This window comes from Pan paniscus, chromosome 13 (assembly GCF_029289425.2).
Source record: "Pan paniscus chromosome 13, NHGRI_mPanPan1-v2.0_pri, whole genome shotgun sequence".
In the NCBI taxonomy this organism is placed as follows: domain Eukaryota; kingdom Metazoa; phylum Chordata; class Mammalia; order Primates; family Hominidae; genus Pan; species Pan paniscus.
Genome location: NC_073262.2, coordinates 62,313,616 through 62,339,140, shown reverse-complemented (window position 1 = coordinate 62,339,140; position 25,525 = coordinate 62,313,616). Strand labels below are relative to the sequence as shown.

At 38.9% G+C, this 25,525-nt stretch overlaps 1 protein-coding gene across 1 annotated transcript in view; it reads left to right on the top strand.

Annotated features, from left to right (window-relative positions):
- The window catches only part of BAZ2B (bromodomain adjacent to zinc finger domain 2B), a 399,198-nt gene that overhangs the window by 64,487 nt on the left and 309,186 nt on the right, over positions 1-25,525 (top strand). The window contains exon 4 of the mRNA XM_057301418.2: positions 10,655-10,796. The gene's annotated coding sequence lies outside the window, so the exon portion shown is untranslated. The remainder of the gene's footprint in view (positions 1-10,654; positions 10,797-25,525) is intronic.

Sequence of the window (25,525 nt, the reverse complement as noted above, 5' to 3'; positions counted from 1 at the left end):
GTGCCCAAAACTTCATTAGCAATTTTAAATTCAACCTGGTCCTGTGGTCCTGTGATCTTGCCCTGCCTCCATTTGCCTTGTGATATTCTATTACCTTGTGAAGTACATGATCTCTGTGACCCACACCCTATTCGTACACTCCCTCCCCTTTTGCAAATCCCTAATAAAAACTTGCTGGTTTTACAGCTCGGGGGGCATCATGGAACCTACCGACATGTGATGTCTCCCCCGGACACCCAGCTTTAAAATTTCTCTCTTTTGTACTCTGTCCCTTTATTTTTCAACCTGGCCGATGCTTAGAGAAAATAGAAAAGAACCTACGTGACTATCGGGGGCAGGTTCCCCGATAATTAGGAACTGGGCCACACAAGCAGGAGGTAAGCAGCAGTTGAGTGAGCATTACCACCTGATCTCCACCTCCTGTCAGATCAGCAGTGACATTAGATTCTCAGAGGAATGTGAACCCTATTGTGAGCAGTGCATGGGAGGGATCTAGGTTGCACACTCCTTATGAGAATCTAACTAATGCCTGATGATCTGAGGTGGAACAGTTTCATTCTGAAACCATGGCACCCTCCCACCTTGCTCCATCTGTGGGAAAATTGTCTTCCACGAAACTGGTCCCTGGTGCCGAAAAGGTTAGGGACCACTATTTTAAGCAATGAAATTGGGCATTTAGCAGAGGTGATTTAAAAAAAAAAAACTTTTTTTAGAGACAGGGCTCTTTCTGTCGCCCAGCCTGGAGTACAATGGCACCATCATAGCTCACTGCAACCTTTACCTCCCAGGCCCAAGTGATCCTCACACCTCAGCCTCCTGAGTAGCTGAGACTATAGGCACATGCCACCATACCTCGCTAATTTTATTGTTTGTAGAGACAAGTTTTCACCATGTTGCCCAGGCTGGTCTCGAACTCCTGGGCTCAAGCAATCCACCTGCCTCGGGCTCTCAAAATGCTGGGATTACATGTGTGAGCCACTGTGCCTGGCCCAGAGGTGATTTTTAAAGCCAAGTATTGAAAATATAGCATAGGTCCTCCTTACTACTTATAGTAAAATATGAGAGGCAAGAAATGAAAAAGGAATTATTAAGGAAAAAGTTTTCAGAAGATGGAGATTGGGAAAATTCTTAGCCTATCCATACTGCACAAAACTTGTTCTGAAGAGAACACGAAGGGTGGTATGGCTGAAGAACCACTTGATAAAGAAATAGTGGGTGCACCTCCTGGGTGTATTCGTCAATCTCAGCAGAAGCTAGGAATAGAAATGCAATTATAACAACAAAGACACTGCCAGTTTGAACTGAGGACAGAGAAAGACAAGACAGAATGAAGGAAGGCTTTCAGACTTCTTGAATTCTACCAGGCAGGAACGTAGAGCTGTTCAGCTGCAAATGTGCACTATTCTCAAGGAAAGGGAAGAATAACACCAAAGGTGATTCAGAAATCATGAGTGCTGCTACTACCAGCACTAGCCTAAGGGGCAAGACAGCTTCTTAGTTGGTTTCAGAGGGTAATGCCCTCACAGAGAGCCACAGGTGCATGCAGGATCAGACCAAACAGCTGTTGGCATGATATTGCCATCCCAGTAGGCCTGGAAGGTGGGATATCAAGCCAAACACACTTATCTCCAGTCTTAAGATCTAGTGAAGTTTTTCTTACTAGGTTTTAGAGTTGCTAGGGACCTGCCATCATATTCTTCTTCCCTACTTCCCCCTTTTGGAATGGGAATGTCTATCCTATGCATAGCCCACCATTGTATTTTTGAAGCATATAGCTTGTCTGGTTTCACAAGTTCATAGCTGAAGAAGAATTTTTCCTCAAGATGAATAGTACCTTGAGTCTCACCCATATCTGATTTAGATGATACTTATTTAATCCTTTATTAGAGATGGGGTCTTGCTCTGTAGTGCAGTGGCATAATCATAGCTAACTGCAGTGTCTACCTCCTGGGGTCAAGAGATCCTCCCGTCTCATCCTCCATGTAGCTAGTAATACATGTGACAGCCACTTTACCCAGGTTAGATAATATTTAAATGAGACTTGGGCTTTAGATGTTTGAGTTGATGCTTGAATGAGTTAAGACTTTTTTTTTTTTTTTTTTTTTTTTTGTGATGGAGTTTCACTCTTGTTGCCCAGGCTGGAGTGCAATGACACATTCTCCACTCACTGCAACCTCTGCCTCCTGGGTTCAAGCGATTCTCCTGCTTCAGCCTCCTGAGTAGCTGGGATTACAGGTGCCCGCCACCACACCTGGCTAATTTTTTGTATTTTTAGTACAGACAGGATTTCACCATGTTGGCCTGGCTGGTCTTTAACTCCTAATCTCAGGTCATTCACCTACCTCGGACTCCCAAAGTGCTGGGATTACAGGCATGAGCCACCGCACCAGCCAAGTTAAGACTTTTAAGGCATGTATTTTGCATATGAGAAGGGTATGAATTACGGGGCACCAAGGATGGAATGTTGGGCTGAATATTTAGATCCTCTGAAAGTTCATATGTTGAAGCCCTAAACTTCAATGTGGCTGTTTTTGGAAATGGGGCCTGTAAGGGTAAGTGAGATTGTAAGAATGAGGCTTGATCTGATAGGATTAGTGTTTTTATAAGGAGAGATGATAGAGAGTTCACTTTCCCCCTATGCCATGTTAGGAAAGAGCAAGATGGTGGCTGCGTATAAGCCAAGAGAAGAGGCTTCAGAATGAAACCAATCTTACCATGACCTTGATCTTGGACTTAACCAGCTTTTAGAACTATAAGAAAAAAATTTTGTGGGTTAAACCACCAGTGTATTGTATTTTGTTGTGGCAACCCAAGCAGACAAATACACTCACAAAGATGAAAGTGAAGCAAACAAGTAAAATGTGATAATGCCATTAGTGATATTCAAGTCTATCATAAATGGAGTTATAGAAAAAATGGCTGATTATGAAAATGTTGACATTGCTGTCATTCAAAAGATTCTAGATATTAAGTCAGGAACTTAGTATTGGTGAAGTTATCAACATAAATGAAGAAAGTGATTGTGAGGAGAAGTATTAAGATGTCCCAAGGAAAGTGATACAGCAAAAAAGTTTCAAGATAACTCATGAGATACTCGATAATATTGAAAACACAAAGGATAAAATGATGGAACGTGATCCATACTTAGAAAGGAGTATGAAATTCACCGAGGCTTAGAAAAGGTGAACATTCCCTACGTTAATTTATAGGAGAAGAAGGGAAGCACTGTTCATCCTACTCTTGATAGGATTTTTAACAAAGATAAAACATTTTAATTCTCTTTTTTAATGTTTTAAATTATTTCATACAAAATAAATATTAGTTGTAATCTTTTTTCATTTTTCTATAATTTATTCCTACATTAGGAAAGTTTTCCATGTTTTGCCAAAAATTAGTAAAAGTCACAGGACAATTATAATTTCCCCCATTAATTATTAAGAATGTTTTGGCTGGGCACGCTGGCTTACACCTGTAATCCCAGCACTTTGGGAGGCCGAGGCGGGTGGATCACTTGAGGGCCAGCAATTCAAGACCAGCCTGGCCAACATGATGAAACCCCATCTGCACTAAAAATACAAAAATTAGCTAGGTGTGGTGGCTGGCACCTATAATCACAGCTACTTGGGAGGCCGAGACAGGAGAATGACTTGAACCCAGGAGGCAGAGGTTGCAGTGAGCCAAGATGGTGCTGCTATTGCACTCCAGCCTAGGTGACAGAGCGAGACTTTGTTTCAAAAAAAAAAGAAAAGAAAGAAAGAAAGGAAAAAGAAAATAGAAAACAATCAATCTATGGAAAACATACTGTAGAACAAGAGAAACATTCTCGTCAAAATTCAATGTATGTAACACTGAAAATTAAGTAGAAGAAAAATCCACATTTTCAATTTCTGCTATAGTTAAAGAGTAAGCTTGATCTTAATAGAACTTGAGCAGAAAATGCAAACTAAAATAGAAAAATTTCAGAATTAGATAAAAGGGAGTTGAATGATACAAGGAAAGATTCTAAGTAGATTAATGCTTCACTGGTAGAATTATTTATGTCTATATTAGAGGGAATATGTACCTAAATGTGCAAACATTGTGATACTGAGTTTACCTTGTGAGCAGAGGAGAAAAAAGGAAAAATATGAAAATAATATTATATTTGAGAGATAACTAAGGTATGTTTATAATTTCAAAATAAGAACAATGTTGGGATAACTGGCTAGCCATTATGCAGAAGATTGAAACTGGACCCCCTCCTTACACCATATACAAAAATCAACTCAAGATGGATTAAAGAATTAAATGTAAAACCCAAAACTAAAAACCCTGGAAAACAACCTAGGCAATACTATTCAGGAGATAGGCACAGGCTAAGATTTCATGACCAGACTCCAAAAGCAATTGCAACAAAAGCAAAAATTGACAAATGGCATTTAATTAAACTGAAGAGCTTCTGCATAGCAAAAGCAACTATCAACAGAGTAAACAGACTGCCTACAGAATGAGAGAACATTTTTGCCAACTATGCATCTGACAAGGTCTAATATGCAGCGTCTATAAGGAAATTAAACAAATTTACAAGAAAAGAAAACCCACTAAAAAGTGGGCAAAGGACATGAACAAACACTTTTCAAAAGAAGACATACATGTGGCCCAACAATCATGTGGAAAAAAGCTTAACATCACAGATAATTAGACAAATGCAAATCAAAACTGCAATGAGATACTAACACCAGTCAGACTGGCTATTATTAAAAAGTCAAAAAATAACAGATGCTGGTGAGGTTGTGGAGAAAAAGGAATGCTTTTACACTGTTAATGGGAGTGTAAATTAGTTCAACCATTGTGGAAGACAGTGTGGCTATAAATCATTTCTTCTAGATTTTCCAATGTATTGGCATATAGTTGCTCCTGGTAGACACTAATGATCCTTTGAATTTCTGCAATATCAGTTGTAATGTCTCCTTTTTCATCTCTGATTTTATTTATTTGGGTTTTTTTCTTTGTCTAAAGGTTTGTCAATTTTATTTTTTTCAAAAAACAATTTTTGTTTTGCTAATTTTTTGTTTTGTTTTCTTCATTTCTATTTCATTTATTTCTTCTCTGAGCTTTATTATTTCTTTTCTTCTACTAATCTTGGATTTGATTTGCTATTGCTTTTCTAGTTTTTTTTTTTAATGTTTCATCCTGTCTTATGATGCTGAGCTTTTCCAGTTCTTTAAGATGCATCATTAGGTTATTTATTTGAAGTTTTTCTTCTTTTTGATATAGGTACTTACAGCCATAAATTTCCTTCTTACTACTGCCTTCACTGTATTCCATAGGTTTTGATATGTTGTGTTTCATTATTTGTTTCAAGAAAGCTTTCAATTTCCTTCTTACTTTTTCATTGACACACTGGCCTTTCAAGAGCATATTGTTTAATTTTCATGTGTTTGCATAGTTTCCAAAATTCCTCTTGTTATTGAGTTCTGGTTTTATTCCATGTGGTTAGAGAATATATTTGATACTATTTCAGGTTTTTTTTTGAATGTTTTAAGATTTGTTTTGTGACCTAATTTATGGTCTATCCTTGAGAATGATTCATATGCCAAGAAGAAGAATGTATATTCTGCAGCTGTTGCATGAAATGTTCTGTAAATAGCTATGAGGCCCATTTTTTGTGTATAGCAGATTAAGTCTGATGTTTCTTTGTTGATCTTGTGTCTGGGAGATCTGTCCAATGCTGAAAGTGGGATTTTGAATTCACTATTATCGTATTGGACTCTATCTCTCTCTTTAGTTCTAATAATATTTGCTTTATATATCTGGCTGCTCCAGTGTTGAATATATATGTATTTAGAATTATTATATCCTTTGCTGAATGAACGTTTCTGATTATGTAATGAACTTCTGTATCTCTTCTTGTGGTTTTTGTTTTGAAATCTATTTTGTCTATGTAAATATAGCTATTCCTGCTTTTTTGGTTTCCATTGGCACCAAATGAATGTTTTTTTCCATCCCTTTATTTTCAGTCTATGTGTATCTTTATGGGTGAAGTGTGTTTCCTATAGGCAACAAATCACTGGATCTTATTTTTTTTAATCCATTCAGCTACTCTGTGTCTTTTGATTGGAGAGTTTAGTCTATTTACATTTAGTGTTATTATTGATAAGTAGGGACTAACTCCTGCCACTTTGCTACTTGTTTTCTGGTTTGTTTGTTTATTTGTTTTGTGGTCTTCTCCTCCTTCTCTCCTTCCTTCCTGTCTTCCTTTTAGTTTGATTTTTTTCTAGTGGTATGATTTAATTTCTTTTTATTTTTTGTGCATCCATTGTATGTTTTCTGATTTGACAGTACTGTGAAACTTGCAAATACTACCTTATAACCCACTATTTTAAACTGATGACGACTTAACACTGCTTGCATAAACAAATAAATATGAGAGAGAAAACTAATAAAAACAATATACTTTAAGTTCATCTCCCTGCTTTTTAACTTTTTGTGGTTTCTCCTTGTTTCACTGTAACTGTCTATGTCTAGAAATGTTCTTGTAGTTATTATTTTTGATTGTTTTATCATTTATTCTTTCTACTTAAGAGTAATTTACACACCACAATTACAGTGTTGTACTATCCTGGGTTTTTTTATGTGCTTACCATTACCAGTGTTTTTTAACTTCAGATGATTTCTTCTTGCTTATGAATGTCCTTTTCTTTCAGATTGAGGAAATCCCTTTAAGATTTCTTGTAGGACAGGTCTGGTCTTGATGAAAGCCCTCAGCTTTCGTCTGTCTGGGAACATCTTTGTCCTTCCTGATTTGAAGAATATTTTTGCTGGATATAGAATGCTAGGGTAAAAGTGGTTTTTGTTGTTGTTGTTGTTGCTTTGTGTGTGTGTGTGTGTGTGTGTGTTTTCCCAACACTTTAAATATGTTATGCTACTCTCCTGGCCTGTAAGTTTCCATTGAAAAGTGTGCTGCCAGACATATTGGAGCTCCATTGTATGCTGTTTATTTCTTTTATCTTGCTGCTTTTAGAATATTTTATTTATTCTTGACCTTTGGGAGTTTGATTACTAAATTTCTTGAGATAATCTTCTTTGGATTAAATCTGCTTGGTGTTCTGTAGCCTTCTTGTACTTGAATGTTGATGTCTTTAACTTTGGGAATTTCTTTATATCCCTTTGAATAAAGTTTCTACCCCGTCTCTTTCTCTACCTCCTCTTTAAGGCCAGTAACTCTTAGATTTGCCCTTTTGACGCTATTTTCTAGATCTTGTAGGCATGCCTCATTGTATTTTTTTTTTCTTTTGTCTCCTCTGACTTTGTATTTTTAAATAGCTTGTCTTCAAGCTCACTGTTTTTTTTCTGCTTAATCAAGTCTGCTATTAAAAAACTCTGATGCATTCTTCAGCATGTCAATTGCATTTTCAACTCTAGAATTTCTGCTTGATTCTTTTAAATTATTTCAATCTCTCTGTTAAACTTACCTGATAGAATTCTGAATGACTTATCTGTGTTATCTTGAATTCTTTGAAGCTTCCTCACAACAGCTATTCTGAATTCTTTGTCTGAAAGGTCATATATCTCTTTTTCTCCAGGATTGTTCCCTGGTGTCTTACTTAGTTCATTTGGTGAGGTGATGTTTTCCTGGATGATGCTGATGCTTATAGATGTTCATCAGTGTCTGGACATTGAACAGTTAGGTATTTATTATAGTCTCCACAGTCTGGGCTTGTTTGTGCCTGTCGTTCTTGAGAAGTCTTTCTAGGTATTCAAAGGGACTTGGGCCCCAAGCCCAATAATGCTGTGGTTTTTGTGGACTCATGCCTAAGGTATCTCCTTGGTGGTCATGGATAAGAGCCAGAATTCTCTTGATTACCATGCAGAGACTTTTGTTCTTTTTTCTTACTTTCTTCCAGACAAACGGAGTCTCTCTCATTGTGTGCTAAGTCACCTGGAACTGGGGGTATGGTGATGCAAGCACCCTTCTAGCCACCACTACTGTTACTGCAGTGGGTCAGACCTGAAGCCAGCACAGCAATGGGCCTTGCCCAAGGACCTTTCCTTCAGGGTGGCAAGTTCCTCCAGGTCCCCGGCATATCCAGAGATGCTGTCTGGGAGCCAAGGATTGGAGTCAAAAACTTTAGAAATTTACAGCCAGGTGTGGTGGCTCACACATGTAATCCTAACAATTTGGGAGGCTGAGGTAGATGGATTGCTTGAGCTCACAAGTTCGAGACCAGTGTAGTCAACATGGTGAAACCCTGTCTCTACAGAAAAATACAAAAAAAATTACTCGGGCATGGTGGTGTGCACCTGTAGTCCCAGCTACTTGAGAGGCTGTGGTGGGAGGATTGCTTGAGTGTGGGAGGTTGAGGCTGCAGTGAGCTGTGATCGTGCCACTGCACTCCAGCCTAGGTGACAGAGGGTCTCGAAAAAAATAAAAATAAAAAGCCTTAGCAATTTACCTGATGTTTTATTTTACTATGGCTAAGCTAGCACTCAAACCACAATATAGAGGCCTTCCCCAGTGTTTCCTCTCCTTTCCACAGGCAGCGGAGCTTCTTCTTGTGGCCAGCACCACCAACAGTCCATGGCAGGTTCTGCCAGGCCACAGCTGATGTTCAGTTCAAGCCCAAAGACTCTTTTATCAGCTTATGGTGAATGCTGCCAGGCCTGGGACTCACACTCAGGACAGTGGGCTCCCCTCTGGAGCCCCTCCCAGGGCAGGTCCAGAAATTCTGTCCAAGAGCCTAGGCCTGGACTTAGGGACCCTTAGAGCCTGCTTGTTGCTCTACCCCACTGTGTACAAGCTGGTACCTAAGGTGCAAGACAAAGTCCCCTTTACTTTTTCCTCTACTTTTCTCAAACAGAAGGAGTCTTCCACCATAGCCACCACAGCTGGGATTGTGCTGGGTCCCACCTGAAGCCAGTACATCTCAGAGTCTGAGGCCCACTGTGTACTCCCCAGGTATTGCTGCTGGTTATTCAGGGCCCAAGGACTCTTTAGTCAGCAGGTGATGAATCTTCCCAGGACTAGGTCCTTCCCTTGAAGGTAGTGGATTCCCTTTTGGCCCAGGGTATGTCTAGAAATGTCATCTGGAAGCTAGTGCCTGGAGTGGGGGCCTCACAACTCTGCCCAGTGCCCTATCCTATTGTGATTGAGCTGGTTTCCAATATGCAAGACCAAGTCCTCTTTATTACTCTTAGCTCTCCTTAAGCAAAAGGAGGGAGGTCACTTTCATTGCTACAAGCTGGATTGCCTGGATTGGGAGAGGGATGGCATAAGCACTCCTATAGCCACCCCAACTAGTATCTTCCTAGGTCACATGCCACCATAGTTCCGTGGCTCTAAGCCCAGCCTAGCATTAGGATTTGCCTAGGAATTGCAGTCCTTGTGTCCTAGACTGTCTTTCAAGTTTACCTGGGACCCCAGAGCACTTCAGCCCACAGTGGTGAGGCTTGTCAAGAAACTCAAGTGCTGACCACCGCGATGAGTGATTTCCCTCTGCCTAGTTCTGATCCAAATGCTGTAGTCCAAAAGCCCCCTGCATGCATAGGTGCCAGCTGAGTCCAGCACAGGTTTATTCTCCACTATGACAGGGCATCACTGAGTTCAGTATAATTCTCCCAGGAGCTGCATTCTCCCTCCCCACAGTGGTGAGAGTTTCTCTCCATGCAACACAACTACCGTCAGGAGGTGGGAGCGGGGAGGCAGTGGCAATTGAAGACCATCTCTCCTGCCCTCCTCAATGCCTCTTTCAGGAATATGAAATTAAAGCCAGGTACTGTGATTGCTCACCTTACTTTTGGTTTTTGTGATGGTGATTTTCTGTGTGCAGATAGTAATTAAAATTTGGTGTTCCATTTGGGGGTCGAGCAGTGTAGGCTTCTATTCTGCCACCGTGCTCTGCCCCCCGTTATCCATGTTATGTTTTTTCTATTTGTTTTCTTTTGTTTGAGATGGAGTCTTGTTCTGTCATCTACGCTGGAGTGCAGTGGCATGAACATGGTTCACTGCTGCCTTGACCTCCCAGGCTTAAGCAATCCTCCCACTTCAGCCTCCCTAGTATCTGAGACTGCAGGCATGTGCTACCACACCTGGCTATTTTTTAAATTTTTTATAGAGACAGGGTCTCCCTATGTTGCCCAGGGACTTTTTGTTTTAAAGAGTAAGATACCTCTTGAGTATCAGCTTTGCCATTATGGACCATTATTATCTAAACAATGCTTTAGATATCTGCATGGTTTCAATTAAGCATGTTTTCAATTAGGAAAAAAGACTCCTGTTTAAAGCTGGTAGAAAGAAGCTACAGAAATGTCCTCCTATGATACCTAAAAATATGCACTATAACAATGTTAAAAAGAGGAAGGGAAGAGTAGCAGAACCAGACAAGAAAAAAAAAAGAAACAAATTATTCACCAGCAGCAACCAGAAATAACAAACAGGATAGAATTTCATCATACATTTCAAAAGATGATAGCCAAGGAAAGAAATAGAAAATTTCCTAAAGCATAGTGTGGCTCCCAGGACCACATGTGCTCCGAAAAAGCTGTGATCTTGAGACTCATCATTAATATACCTGAAATAGTAGAGGAATCGATTTATGGAGTTTTTGTTTTGGGTTTTGTTATTTTTTATTTTTATTTTTTTTTTTACATTTTTCTTTCTCTTACTCTGTGAAAGTAGAAACAGCTGCTGAGAAGAGATGACTAAAAGCTGAAAAGTGAAGAATTAACACTGATTTCTTGGCAGAAGCAGAAGCTTCAGGACTCCTAAATTGAGGGAATGATCTAAATTCCAAGGATTATCTCTCAGTGAGAACAAGGTATGTTCCCTTTCCTGAGTAGATAGGGCAAACCTCCCAGAAAATCTCAAACAGCTGAATCCCATTCCTCCACCCAAAGCTGCACATTAAAGTTGCCACAAAATTCCAGCTGACATGTCTTCTTTCTATTCCTAGACTTTAGCCATACTAAATTTCTCATGGTATGGCCATTTTTCTTTGCTATTTGAAAAAATCCTGTTTGTAGCACCTTGTAGCCATGTGACTTCTGCCACTTGTTTTGTTTCTCCAAAGATAATTCGCCTCTCTTTGGATTGCCTCTTCATTAAATATATGGAGGGAAAAAGAGAGAAGTTTTAAAAAGTAATTTTAAGTCATTCAGGCTAGGGATGTTTTAAAGTCATTGACTATCTTTTAAACAAAACTCAGTGACATTTTCAGTAAACATTACTGGTAAAACAGTAAACGCTTTCCAAAATAAGCAGAAAATAATGCTTTTTAGTATTTTTGTCTTCAAAGGTGGAGAAGAAACTAAAGCTAAGGAAGTTATCATTCAGTATTGCACTCCTCAGAGTAAAATCAGACATAAAACCACACAGTTGCTAAATTCATTAAACCAGCAGCGAAATAATATTTTGTCTATAGTGAAGGCAAAAATCAACTCGTCAAAATTCTTTATACACATGATACTTTTGGACAGTATAATATCAACAATATATAATATGAAAGCACAATTATTCTAACATGTGCATGCTAATGGATAATTACCATTACAGTTGGATGCAGATTTTCTATGGCAAGGGTATGAGCAAATCTTTGATCTACATGCGGTTCATGTAAGGGGGGAAGTGCTTGACAGCTTGTTCCTTTCATATTGAAAATCCATGCAAAAAGGGGATGAGATTTTTAAAAATTGGCTTGTGATTATTTTGTGAGTCAAAAAAGTTTTCTAAAAATGATGTGTTGAGATCAGTATTAACAGAGCAGCAGCTATAGAACAAGAAAGATCACCATTACGTTAAAGAAATTGCACTAGAATATTCTCACACTGTGCTATTCCTAGAACATAATTGTCTATAAATGTGAACTCTGATCTTGATTCTCTTATTAAAGGCAGTAGTGAAAATTGTACTCATTATTGAATTTTGGTCCTTGTGTATATATTTTTTAGAATACAGTGAAAATATGGCTGGGCACGGTGGCTCACACCTGTAATCCCAGCACTTTGGGAACCCGAGGTGGGTAGATCACCTGAGGTCAGGAGTTCAAGACCAGCCTGGCCAACATGCCAAAACCTCATCTCTACTAAATATACAAAAATCAGCTGGATGTGGTGGTACGTTCTGGTAATTCCAGCTACTTGGGAGGCTGAGGCATGAGAATTGCTTGAACCTGGGTAGCAGAGTTGCAGTGAGCCGAGATCGTGCCACTGCACTCCAGCCTGGGTGACGGAGTGAGACTCTATCTTAAAAAAAAAAAAAAAAAGAATAAAGTGAAAATAAATGGGCAGTGAATATAAAAACTCTGGTTTCCAACCTGAAACATACTGGCTGTCAAGAGAGAAGGTAGTCATGAATTTTTAAAATCAGATATGAGATAAAAACATTTCCCCATGACCCTAAAAAAGACCATTTTATTGATTTCAGGGAGCTTTCCCAAATGGCATGTGGTAGTACCATGAATAGCTTGAAACTGTCCTTCAGGGCTAAACTATTATGAATTTTAATGCTGAAGATAATATGTGAGGACAACCTATGATGCAAACATGGTTTAATCACTGTCAGGTGGCCTCTTTAACACACTGAGGATATGTATTCTCCTTCGCCTGTCTCTACCCAGAAAAAGTAGTCATTCCTTACTAAGTAAATTGTGTAATCATTTTATTTTGAATATTTATATTAGAGTAGTTATCACATTGTATCAGATACTTTGGGGTGTGAATGCCTCTCAGTTGGACTGTGCATTCTTCAAGGGCTAGCAGTTTTGCTCCGCCTCAACAGAGGTGTGCTGGTAACTCTTTTAAAAATAGACTTTCTGGGAGAGTGAGACCTTGTCTAAAAAAAAAAAAAAGACTTTCTGGGAATAAAAATGTATGCTTATAAGTACATACCTAAGTTTATAAATTCTATTGATGTAACAGCGGTATCATACAATTCACAAATAATGATAAAATATGCAGTACTGTCTTGTAAAATTCATATAGCCAGTTGATTCTCACAGAATGCTCTAGTTGATTTTTACCCAACCCTTGTGTCTGTAGTCTTACTGGTAGCCAATCTATGGTTGCAATTGTTGAGCAAATGCAATTCTGACATGCATGTTTATTGATATTTTTGTTTAAACGAGTAAGAGGAACATAAAACAACAAAAGTATATGTTGGAACTTTACTTTTTCATCAGTGATGTGAACAACTTCTTGCTAGATTTTTAATAGTTTTGAAATATTGGAACCTCATTTCTTGTGATATTTACAGTGTATCACTTTAATTTGCACTATGTAAATTTTTTCTGTCTCTTTCTTAAATTTATCAGCACCACATTAAATTATAGCCCACATTAAGTTATATATGAGGCGTAAACATTCCCACCATGGCTGATTTCAGGCTTCCAACATGACATCACTTATCACAGAGTTGGGAAGAGATGGACAGTAGCACACCACTACATAGGTGTTTCTTTGCCATAGTACAATAGAGATAAATAACCTCAAGTGCATACATAATAGTAGAGTAAGATGTGATGAGTTTTAAGGACTTGTTTTTAATAAATAAATTTAAATTTATTTTATGTTTGAAGATATTTATTTTTTGGTAATGACTATTTAATAACCAGCTTGCAAAATTCCTGAGAATTTAGCATTTGACTTTTATAAGCTGGGCAGAATCAGGCCCAGCACATTGATGCCCCTGTAGTGCTGTGCATAACCTACACAGCTTTGTGTGACTGGCTTGGGTGAACAGCAGTCTGTTAGTTAACTCAATCAATTTATTCTATTTGTTATTATGCCCTTGGATTTCATACAGGATTGTCATGGGAAAGATCATACAAATGATCTCTATGTACCTGATGTAAAATTACTTCAAAAACTTTCTCTATTACTCCAATATTTTGTTAATTTTGTCTTAATGAATTGCTAAATTTCTGACTTACCAGATAAGGAGAATGGTAATTATATTCCCTCTTCATTTTGTCTGCATTGAAACTCACAGGTAGATTGTCTGAAGCTTACCTATAACTGTTAAAGGACAATGAGATCTTTAAATTTCTTCTTTTTAAAAATGAAATCTATGTTGAAATCTTGTGATATATATATGTACATATATATACACATACATGTATTGGACACATATTTGCATGTACCATTTGAAATTTGGTTTCTTACCAACATTTGAAAGGAAATGTTGAGTAAATTCTTGATTTGTTACCTTTATTTACCAGTTTTCAAAATGAGTTGGTTCCCTAGCATCATTCAAAGGTGAACAAAAAGGTTTTTTTAGTATAATTATGAACTCATTTATTAAAATACACATTTGTTATGTTTCTATCCATTGCAGTTATTGTTAACATTCAAATTGTTTCATCTTCGGCCAATGGGAGCCACCTCATATTGGACCCTTCAAATTGGCTACCAAGTCCTTTTGACATGGCACCAATAATCTTTCATAATTTCCATGCTTACTGGTGTGACAGGGTATTCTAAGCTCATTTTTGAATATTTCTTGACCCAAATATGGAGTCAGCCATTGCTTCATGGAATTTTTTAGGGGTAGATGGTGTATAGAGACCATAATCTGTATACTGTGGGTATGTGCTGGTTGCTATACACTGGTCCCTGTTTCTAGGTATTTACAGTATGCAAGTAAGATGTATTTTTAAGTATAAAATATAAAATGAGTTCATTCTAATACATACATTTTAAATTCAGTATCACAGAGTTTTTATGCAATTCAAAAATTAATTTCCCAAAAACACCAACATATTCATTTTTTTCTTTTTATTTATTTATTCATTTATTTTTTGACAGGGTCTTGCTTTGTTGCCCAGGCTGGAATGCAGTGGCACAATCATGGCTCACTGTAGTTTTGACCTCCTGGGCTCAAGCAGTCCTCCCACCTCAACTTCCTGAGTACCTGGGACTACAGGTGTGTACCACCATGCCCGGGTAAATTTTAAAATTTTTTTGTAAAGTTGGGGTTTCACCACGTTGCCGAGGCTGGTCTCTAACTCCTGAGCTCAAGCAATCCTCCTACTTGGGCCTCTCAAAATGTTGGGACTACACACGTGAGCCACTGGGCCTGGCCATTTGCTTTTTCTTAGACTGTGCTTGCAACAGTGTTACAATAACACCACCAATAATAGCATAAGAATACGGTTAGTGATAATTTCAGTTGCTGTTTTGTCTTGTTGCTTTGAATACTATATACTGTTAAATTAGTGTGTTTTAGTTGTTGTGTTTTAAAGTCACTTGGAATAATTCTCTATGGTTATGCCACCAACTTCACATACAAGTAAGTTCATTTATTTATTTGGGTTTCACTTTTATGGGATTGTATTTTGTTTTTTTGGTTTTTTTGAGATGCAGTCTCACTCTCTTGCCCAGGCTAAAATGTAGTGGCATGGTCATAGCCCACTGCAGCCTTGAACTCCTGGGCTCAAGCAATCCTCCTGCCTTGGCTTCCCAAAGCACTGGGATTACAGATGCAAGCCAGTGCAACTGGCCTGCTTTTTAATTTTGTTTCTCTTTTATTATAATAATGTAAATGACTTTATATGGTTCCAAATTCACATCTACAATACAGGTTTTATGAGATACCCACATACTGTACTGTTCCTATTTTTACTACTCTGCTCCCTTCCTCCTTTTAGGTAACCATGTTTTTTTAAAGGTTTTAATTTATCCTTTCAGTTAAAAAATAGGTAAATATTTAGATGAATGGTGACATACCATACTACATTTTTCTCCAACTTGCTTTCTTCACTTAACGATAAATACTGGAATTCACTGTAAAGTGCTTCATACTGTATATGTCCCTCATACTTTTTAATTTTTATTTCTTTATATTTTATTTTTTATTATACTTTAAGTTCTGGGGTACATGTGCAGAATGTGCAGGTTTGTTACGTAGGTATACAAATGCCATGGTGGTTTACTGCATCCATTAACCCATCATCTACATTAGGTATTTCTCCTAATGCTATCCCTCCCCTAGCCCCCTATCCCCCAACAGGCCCCAGTGTGTGACGTTCCCCTCGCTGTGTCCATGTGTTCTCATTGTTCAGCTCCCACTTATGAGTGAGAACATGCGGTGTTTGGTTTTCTGTTCTTGTGTTAGTTTGCTGAGAATGATGGTTTCCAGCTTCATCCATGTGCTTGCAAAGGACATGAACTCATCCTTTTATATGGCCGCATAGTATTCCATGTTGTATATGTGCCACATTTTCTTTATCCAGTCTATCATTGATGGGCATTTGGGTCGGTTCCAAGTCTTTGCTATTGTGAATAGTGCTGCAATAAACATACGTGTGCATGTGTCTTTATAGTAGCATGATTTATAATCCTTTGGGTATATACCCACTAATGAGATTGCTGGGTCAAATAGTATTTCTAGTTCTAGATCCTTGAGGAATTGCCACACTGTCTTCCACAATGGTTGAACTAATTTACACTCCCACCAACAGTATAAAAGCATACCTATTTCTCTACATTCTCCCCAGCATCTGTTGTTTCCTGACATTTTAATGATTGCCATTCTAACTGGCATGAGATGGTAGCTCATTGTGGTTTTGATTTGCATTTCTCTAATGACCAGTGATGATGAGCTTTTTTTCATGTTTGTTTGCTGCATAAATGTCTTCTTTTGAGAAGTGCCTGTTCACATCCTTCACCCACCCCACTTTTTGATGGGGTTGTTTGTTTTTTCTTGTAAATTTGTTTAAGCTCTTTGTAGATTCTGGATATTAGCTCTTTGTCACATGGATAGATTGCAAAAATTTTCTCCCATTCTGTAGGTTTCCTGTTCACTCTGATGATAGTTTCTTTTGCTGTGCAGAAGCTCTTTAGTTTAATTAGTCCCATTTGTCAATTTTGGCTTTTGTTGCCATTACTTCTGGTGTTTTATTCATGAAGTCTTAGCCCTTGCCTATGTCCTGAATGGTACTGCCTAGGTTTTCTTCTAGGGTTTTTATGGTTTTAGGTCTTACGTTTAAGTCTTTAATCCGTCTTGAGTTAATTTTTGTATAAGGTGTAAGGAAGTGGTCCAGTTTCAGTTTTCTGCATATGGCTAGCCAGTTTTCCCAACACCATTTATTAAATAGGGAATCCTTTCCCCATTGCTTCTTTTTCTCAGGTTTGTCAAAGATCACATGGTTGTAGATGTGTGGTGTTATTTCTCAGGTTTCTGTTCTGTTTCATTGGTCTATATATCTGTTTCGGTACCAGTACTGTGCTGTTTTGATTACTGTAGCTTTGTAGTATAGTTTGAAGTCAGGTAGCGTGACGCCTACAGCTTTGTTCTTTTTGCTTAGGATTGTCTTGGCCATGCGGGCTCATTTTTGGTTCCATATGAAATTTAAAGTAGTTTTTTCTAATTCTGTGAAGAAAGTCACTGGTAGCTTGATGGGGATAGCATTGAATGTATAAATTACTTTGGGCAGTATGGCCATTTTCACAATATTGACTCTTCCTATCCATGAGCATAGAATGTTTTTCCATTTGTTTGTGTCCTCTCTTACTTCCTTGAGCAGTGGTTTGTAGTTCTCCTTGAAGAGGTCCTTCACATCCCTTGTAAGTTGGATTCCTAGGTATTGTATTCTCTTTATAGCAGTTGTGAATGGGAGTTCACTCATGATTTGGCTCTCTGTTTCTCTATTATTGGTATGTAGGAATGCTTGTGATTTTTGCACTTTGATTTTGTATCCTCAGACTTTGCTAAAATTGCTTATCTGCTTAAGGAGATTTTGCGCTGAGACAATGGGGTTTTCTAAATACACAATCATGTCATCTGCAAACATTGACAATTTGACTTCCTGTTTTCCTATTTGAATACCCTTTATTTCTTTCTCTTGCCTGATTGCCCTGGCCAGGACTTCCAATACTATGTTGAACAGGAGAGGTGAGAGAGGGCATCCTTGTCTTGTGCTGGTTTTCAAAGGGAATGCTTCCAAATTTTGCCCGTTTAGTATGATATTTATTGTGGGTTTGTCTTAAATAGCTCTTATTATTTTGAGATATGCTTCATCAATACCTAGTTCATTGAGAGTTTTTAGCATGAAGGGGTTTTGAATTTTATCAAAGGCCTTTTCTGCATCTATTGAGATAATCATGTGGTTTTTGTCATTGATTCTGTTTATGTGATGGATTACGTTTATTGATTTGCATATGTTGAACCAGCCTTGCATCCCAGGGTTCAATCTGACTTGATCGTGGTGGATAAGCTTTTTGATGTGCTGCTGGATTTGGTTTGACAGTTTTTTATTGAGAATTTTCACATTGATGTTCATCAAGGATATTGGCCTGAATTTTTTTTTTTTTTTTTTTTTGGTGTGTCTGCCAGGTTTTGGTATCAGGATGATGCTCGCCTCATAAAAAGAGGGAGGATTCCCTCTTTTTCTATTGTTTGGAATAGTTTCAGAAGGAATGGTACCAACTGCTCTGTGTACCTCTGGTAGAAGAATTCAGCTGTGAATCCGTCTGGTCCTGGACTTTTTTTGTGTGGTAGGATATTAATTACTGTCTCAATTTCAAAACTTGTTATTGGTCTATTCAGGGATTCAACTTCTTCTTTGTTTAGACTTGGGACGGTGTATTTGTCTATGAAATTATCCATTTCTTCTAGATTTTCTAGTTTATTTGCGTAGAGGTGTTTATAGTGTTCTCTGATGGTAGTTTGTATGTCTATGATATCAGTGGTGACATCCACTTCATCATTTTTTATTGCGTCCATTTGATTCTTCTCTCTTGTCTTCTTTATTAGTCTGGCAGGTGGTCTATCTCTTTTGTTGATCTTTTCAAAAAACCAGGTCCTGGATTCATTGATTTTTTGAAGGGTTTTTCATGTCTCTATCTCCTTTGGTTCTGTTCTGATCTTAGTTATTTCTTGTCTTCTGCTAGCTTTTGAATTTGTTTGATCTTGCATCTCTAGTTCTTTTAATTGTGATGTTAGAGTGTCAATTTTAGATCTTTCCTCCTTTCTCTTGTGGGCATTTAGTGTTATAAATTTCCCTCTACACACTGCTTTAAATGTGTCCCAGAGATTCTGGGACGTTGTGTCTTTGTTCTCATTGGTTTCAAAGAATATCTTTATTTCTGCTTTAATGTTGTTATTTACCCAGTATTCATTCAGGTTGTTCAGTTTCCATGTAGTTGTGCAGTTTTGAGTGAGTTTCTTAATCCTGAGTTCTAATTTGATTGCACTATGGTCTGAGAGAGTGTTTGTTATGATTTCCATTCTTTTGCATTTGCTGAGGAGTGTTTTACGTCTTATGTGGTCAATTTTAGAATAAGTGTGATGTGGTGCTGAGAAGAATGTATATTCTGTTGATTTGGGGTGGAGAGTTATATAGGTGTTTATTAGATCCGCTTGGTCCAGAGCTGAGTTGAAGTCCTGAATATTCTTAACTTTTTGTCTTGTTGATCTGTGTAATATTGACAGTGGGGTGTTAAAGTCTCCCACTATTATTATGTGGGAGTCTAAGTCTCTTTGTAGGTCTCTAAGAACTTGCTTTATGAATCTGGGTGCTCATGTATTGGGTGCATATATATTTAGGATAGTCACCTCCTCTTGTTGCATTGATCCCTTTACTATTATGTAATGGCCTTCTTTGTCTCTTTTGATCTTTGTTAGTTTAAAGTCTGTTTTCTCAGAGACTAGAATTGCAACCTCTGCTTTTTTTTTTTTTTGCTTTCCATTTGCTTGCTAAATATTCCTCCATCCCTTTATTTTGAGCCTGTGTGCATCTTTGCATGTGAGATGGGTCTCCTGAATACAGCACACCAATGGGTCTTGACTCTTTATCCATTTTGCCAGTCTGTGTCTTTTAGTTGGGGTATTTAGCCTGTTTACATTTAAGTTTAGTATTATGTGTGAATTTGATCCTGTCATTATGATGCTAGCTGGTTGTTTCGCCTGTTCGTTGATGCAGTTTCTTCATAGTGTCAATGACCTTTACAATTTGGTATGTTTTTGCAGTGGCTGGTAGTATTTGTTCCTTTCCATGTTTAGTGCTTCCTTCAGGAGCTCTTGTAAGGCAGGCCTGGTGGTGACAAAATCTCTCAGCATTTGCTTGTCAGTGAAGGATTTCATTTCTCCTTTGCTTTTGAAGCTTAGTTTGGCTATATATGAAATTCTGGGTTGAAAATTCTTTTCTTTAAGAATGTTGAATATTGGCCCCCACTCTCTTCTGGCTTGTAGGGTTTCTGCAGAGAGATCCACTCTTACTCTGATGGGCTTCCCTTTGTGGGTAACCCGACCTTTCTGTCTGGCTGCCCTTAACATTTTTTCCTTCATTTCAACCTTGGTAAATCTGATGATTGCGTGTCTTGGGGTTGCTCTTCTTGAGGAGTATCTTTGTGTTGTGCTCTGTGTTTCCTGAATTTGAATGTTGGCCTGTCTTGCTAGGTTGGGGAAGTTCTCCTGGATATCCTGAGGAGTGTTTTCCAACTTGGTTCTATTCTCTCTGTCATTTTCAGGCACACCAGTCAAATGTAGGTTTGGTCTTTTCACGTAGTCCCATATTTCTTGGAGGCTTTGTTCATTCCTTTTCATTCTTTTTTCTCTAATCTTGTCTTCTCACTTTATTTTATTAAGTTGATATTCAATCTCTGATATCCTTTCTTCTGCTTGATCAATTCAGCTATTGATACTTGTGTATGCTTCACAAAGTTCTCGTGCTGTGTTTTTCAGTTCCATCAGATCATTTACGTTCTCTAAACTGGTTATTCTAGTTAGCAGTTCCTCTAACCTTTTTTCAAGATTCTTAGCTTCCTTGCATTGGATTAGAACATGCTCCTTTAGCTCAGAGGAGTTTGTTATTACTCACCTTCTGAAGCCCACTTCTGTCAATTTGTCAAACTCATTCTCCATCCAGTTTTGTTCCCTTGCTGGTGAGGAGTTATGATCCTTTGGAGGAGAAGAGGCATTCTGGTCTTTGGAATTTTCAGCCTTTTTGGGCTGGTTTCTCCCCATCTTCATGGATTTATCTACCTTTGGTGCTGCATGTTGGTGACCTTTGGATGGGGTCTCTGAGTGGATGTCCTTTTTATTGATGTTGATGCTATTCCTTTCTGTTAGTTTTCCTTCCAACAGTCAGGCCCCTCTGCTGCAGGTCTGCTGGAGGTCCACTCCAGACTCTGTTTGCCTGGGTCTCACCAGTGGAGGCTGCAGAACAGCAAAGATTGCTGCCTGTTCCTCCCTCTGGAAGCTTCGTCCCAGAGGGGCACCTGCCAGAGGCCAGCCAGACCTCTCCTATATGAGGTATCTGTCAGCCCCTGCTGGGAGGTGTCTCCCCATCAGGAGGCACAGGGGTCAGGGACCCACTTGAGGAGGCAGTCTGACCCTTAGCAGAGCTTGAACACTGTGCTGGGATATCCGCTGCTGGCTTCAGAGCCATCAGGCAGGGACGTTTACTTCTGAAGCTGTGCCCACAGCCGTCCCTTCCCCCAGGTGCTGTGTCCCAGGGAGTTGGGGGTTATATCTATAAGCCCCTGACTGGGGCTGCTGCCTTCTTTTCAGAGATGCCCTGCCCAGAGAAGAGAAATCTAGAGAGGCAGTCTGGCCACAGAGGCCTTGCTGAGCTGTGGTGGGCTCCACCCGGTTCGAACCTCCCAGCAGCTTTGTTTACACTGTGAGGATAAAACTACCCACTCAAGCCTCATCAATGGCAGATGCCCCTCCCCCCACCAAGCTCAAGTGTCCCAGGTTGACTTCAGACTGCTGTGCTGGCACCAAGAATTTCAAGCCAGTGGATCTTAGCTTGCTGGGCTCTGCCTCATGCCTTTTTAAAAACTGCATAGTACTCCACTGTGTGGATGTTCCATAATTAATTCAACCATTTCATTATGACAGATATTTGGATTATTTCCAGGCTTTTGCTATAAAGTGCTTCAAAGAATAACTTCCTGTATATATACCTATTTTCATATTTTTGTCAGTGTTGGTCAGATTTTTAGAAGTGAGATTTGCTAGCAAAAATAAAATAAACACATATGTAACTTTGTTACATACTGCCAAATTCTCCCTTGTTGGGGTTTTTCCATTTTGTACTCCAAAAAGAAGAGGAGGAAGAAAAAAAGAAAGAAACAAAAACTGCCCCTTTTTTCTATAGGAGCCTCACTCACTAGCAGCCTGTTTTGTAAAACTTGGACTTTTGGGAATCTGAAGGATGAGAAACAGTATCTCCGCAATTCTTCATGTGCATTTCTCTTACTAAGAGCAAGGTTACAAATGTTTTTATTTAAGGGGCATTTCTTCCCCTTAAATGCCCTTGGGCATTTCTTTTTGTGTGTGTGTGGTTTTTTGTTGGTTTTTTTTTTCTGAGACAGGGTCTTGCATGTTGCCCAGGCTGTAATGCAGTGGTTAGTTATAGTGCACTACAACTTCAAACACCTAGGCTCAAGTGATCTTCTTAGGTTAACCTCCCAAGTACCTGCGACTACAGGTGTATACCACTGCACCCAGCTCACTCTCTCGTGCATGCTCTTGCTCTTTCTCTCTTTCCTTCCTTCCTTCCCTCCTTCCCTCCTCCCTCCTTCTTTCCTTTTATCTTTCTTTTTCTCTCCCTTCCTCTCCCTTCCCTTCCCTCTCCCCTCTCCCTCCCCTCTCCCTTCCCTTCTCTTCCCTTCCCTCTTCCTTTCTTTTCTTTCTTCTTTCTTTCTTCTTTTCTTTCCTTTCCTGTTTCTCTCTTCCTTTCATTCTTCTTTTTTTTTTTTTTTGAGACAGGGTCTCACTCTGTCACCCTGGCTGGAGTCCAGTGGTTTGATCATGACTTACTGCAGCCTGGACCTCCCAGGCTTCGAATAGCTGGGACTACAGGGACACACCACCATGCCCCACTACTTTTTGTATTTTTTGTAGAGACAGTCTCATCATGTTGCCTAGGCTGGTCTTTTAATTCTCTGCCTGCCTCAACCTCTCAAAGTGCTGGCATTACAGGCATGAGCCACTGTGCCTGGCCCCATTTCTTTTTCTGTAAAATGACTGCTTATCTCTCTAGTCATTTTGCTATCAGGTTGTTAGTCTTTTTCTTCTCTGTTTTTAGGCAGGCTTTACATATAAGTTTATTCAATTGTCTCATATAAGTTGCAAATATTTCTTTACAGTTTGTCATTTGTCTTTATAGTTTGCTTGTGGTGTTTTTGTTTTGGCTATAGAAAAGCTATTTTATGTAGTAAGATTTACCAATATTTCCCTTTATTGTATCTGGTTTTGACCATTGCTGGGAAAGTTTTCTTTAGGCTCTAATTATTGGGGAATCCTCCCATAATTTTTTTTAGTACTTGTATAGTTTCAGTTCTTCATGTTTAAATATCTGATCCTTTTCGGTTTTATTTTTGGAACAGATCCAAGTTTATCCTTTTCCTTACGAATACCCAGTTATTTGAATACCACTTTGGTTTTTGCCTTTTTTTTTTTTTTTTTTTTTGAGACAGTACTCACTCTGTTGCCCAGGCTGGAGTGCAGTGACACAATCATGACTTACTTCAGCCTTGACCTCTTGGACTCAAGCGATCCTTCTGCCTTGGCCTCCCTGGTAGCTAGGACTACATGCATGCACCACCATGCCTAGCTAGTTTTTTTTTTTTTTTGAGATGGAGTTTCACTCTTGTTGCCCAGGCTGGAGTGCAATGGCATGATCTCGGGTCACTGCAACCTCCGCCTCCCGGGTTCAAGCAATTCTCCTGCCTCAGCCTCCCATGTAGCTGGGATTACAGGCATGTGCCACCACGCTTGGCTAATTTTGTAATTTTTGGTAGAGATGGGGGTTTCTCCATGTTGTCAGGCTGGTCTCGAACTCCTGATCTCAGGTGATCCACCTGCCTCGGCCTCCCAAAGTGCTGGGATTACAGGCGTGAGCTACCATACCTGGCACCTAGCTAATTTTAATTTTTTTTGTAGAGACAAGATCTAGCTATGTTGCCCAGGCTGGTCCCAAGCTCAAACAGTCCTCCCGCCTTTTGGCCTCCCAAAGTGCTGGGATTACAGGCATGAACTACCATGTGTGGCCTTGAACACCAATTATCAAAAAGTCCATCTCTTCCTCACCGCTTTGAGATACAGCTTTTATCTATACTAAATTTCCATATGTACTTGGGTCAATTTCTCATTTTCCTATTATGTTTTATTGGTTTTTTATTCATGTGCCAGTGCCAACTATTAAGCTTTAAAGGTTTTATAATGCTTTAGTATCTGTTATGATTGTCCCCTCCACCCCTGGCAAAGCTCTCTTTTTCAAGATTTCCTGTGTTTTTCTTATTTCTTTTTCCACCTGAATTTTTTAACAAATTTGTGCTTACAGCCGTGTTCTTAATCAGGGATGTTTATCAGAAGCGTCTTTAGAGTTGAAGAAGAAAAGAAATACTTGACCCCCCACCCAGACATGGTGAATTCTGGACGTTGGGGACATTTGAATTCACATAGTGAATTCTGGACACTGGGGACAATTCTAGATATTTAAAACAATCTCTACAGTTGATTGTGATAATCCCATTTTTAAAAGAGGCCTATAAAGCGTCATAGCCAGGTTTTAATTCCAGACTACTTTATGATTTGTTTTCCCTTATGTATTCTGGCCCATAGTTAATGACTACAGCAACTACTGTAAGCCAGAAATTTCTCTAGTCCTCTTTCACTCCTTCCTCTTCCTTAATTCTATTTTCAGTTAGTCACCAAACTGAAATTTTACCTCAGAAATATCTGGCTGTAAATCTCCAATGCCACTGTCTCTACCATCATTCTTACGGACTGTTAAGCAATCTCTTAATACTACAGTCTATCATTTGCACTGCCTATACGGTTATTGTTCCCTCAAAACAAGGTCAATCATGCCACTCCTTTGCTAGCCTTTGTTGGCTCTTATGATAAATTCAACCACCTTACCATGGTACTTAGGCCTTTTACCGTCAGGTCCCAGCCTTCATCTTGGTCATGACATCCCTATCATTCCTTTATCTCTGTCCTTCCCCATACTGAATATTCCCGCATACAGAATTTCTCACTAGTGGATGGACACCAGATCTAGTATCTCTGCATATTTACACTTGTTGTTTCTTTCACTTAGAAGACCACCTCCCACCCCGAACTTCTTTGCCTGGTAAGCTCTCAGTGTTTGAGATGCGGTTCAAATAACATCTCTTTGATAAAGCCTTTTCTAGTCTCTCAGTGAGAATTAGTTGCCTCATCCTCTTTATTCTCACAAAACTTTATTATTTGTATCTTTATAATGTGATTTATATGAGTCTCTAATCTCCCAGGCATTTCACACTTTCCACATCAACCAGAATGTGAGCTTTTCATGTTTTTCCAGCCTCTAGCATAGCGCGTAGCATATAGCAAGCACTCAAATGTTTGTTCAATGAATGAAAACAAATAAAGCTTCATTAGGCTGTAATGATTGAAACAGAAATAAGATATAACAGTGGCCAGCTTGTTATACTGTTGAGATCTCTCGTTTGTTTTTCTTTGTAGTCAGCCTTCCTAGACTTCATTCTCTGTACATAGCAATTTCTTACTCTTTGAGGAACCATCTACAATACCCATAGTAGTAAGTTAGATAGC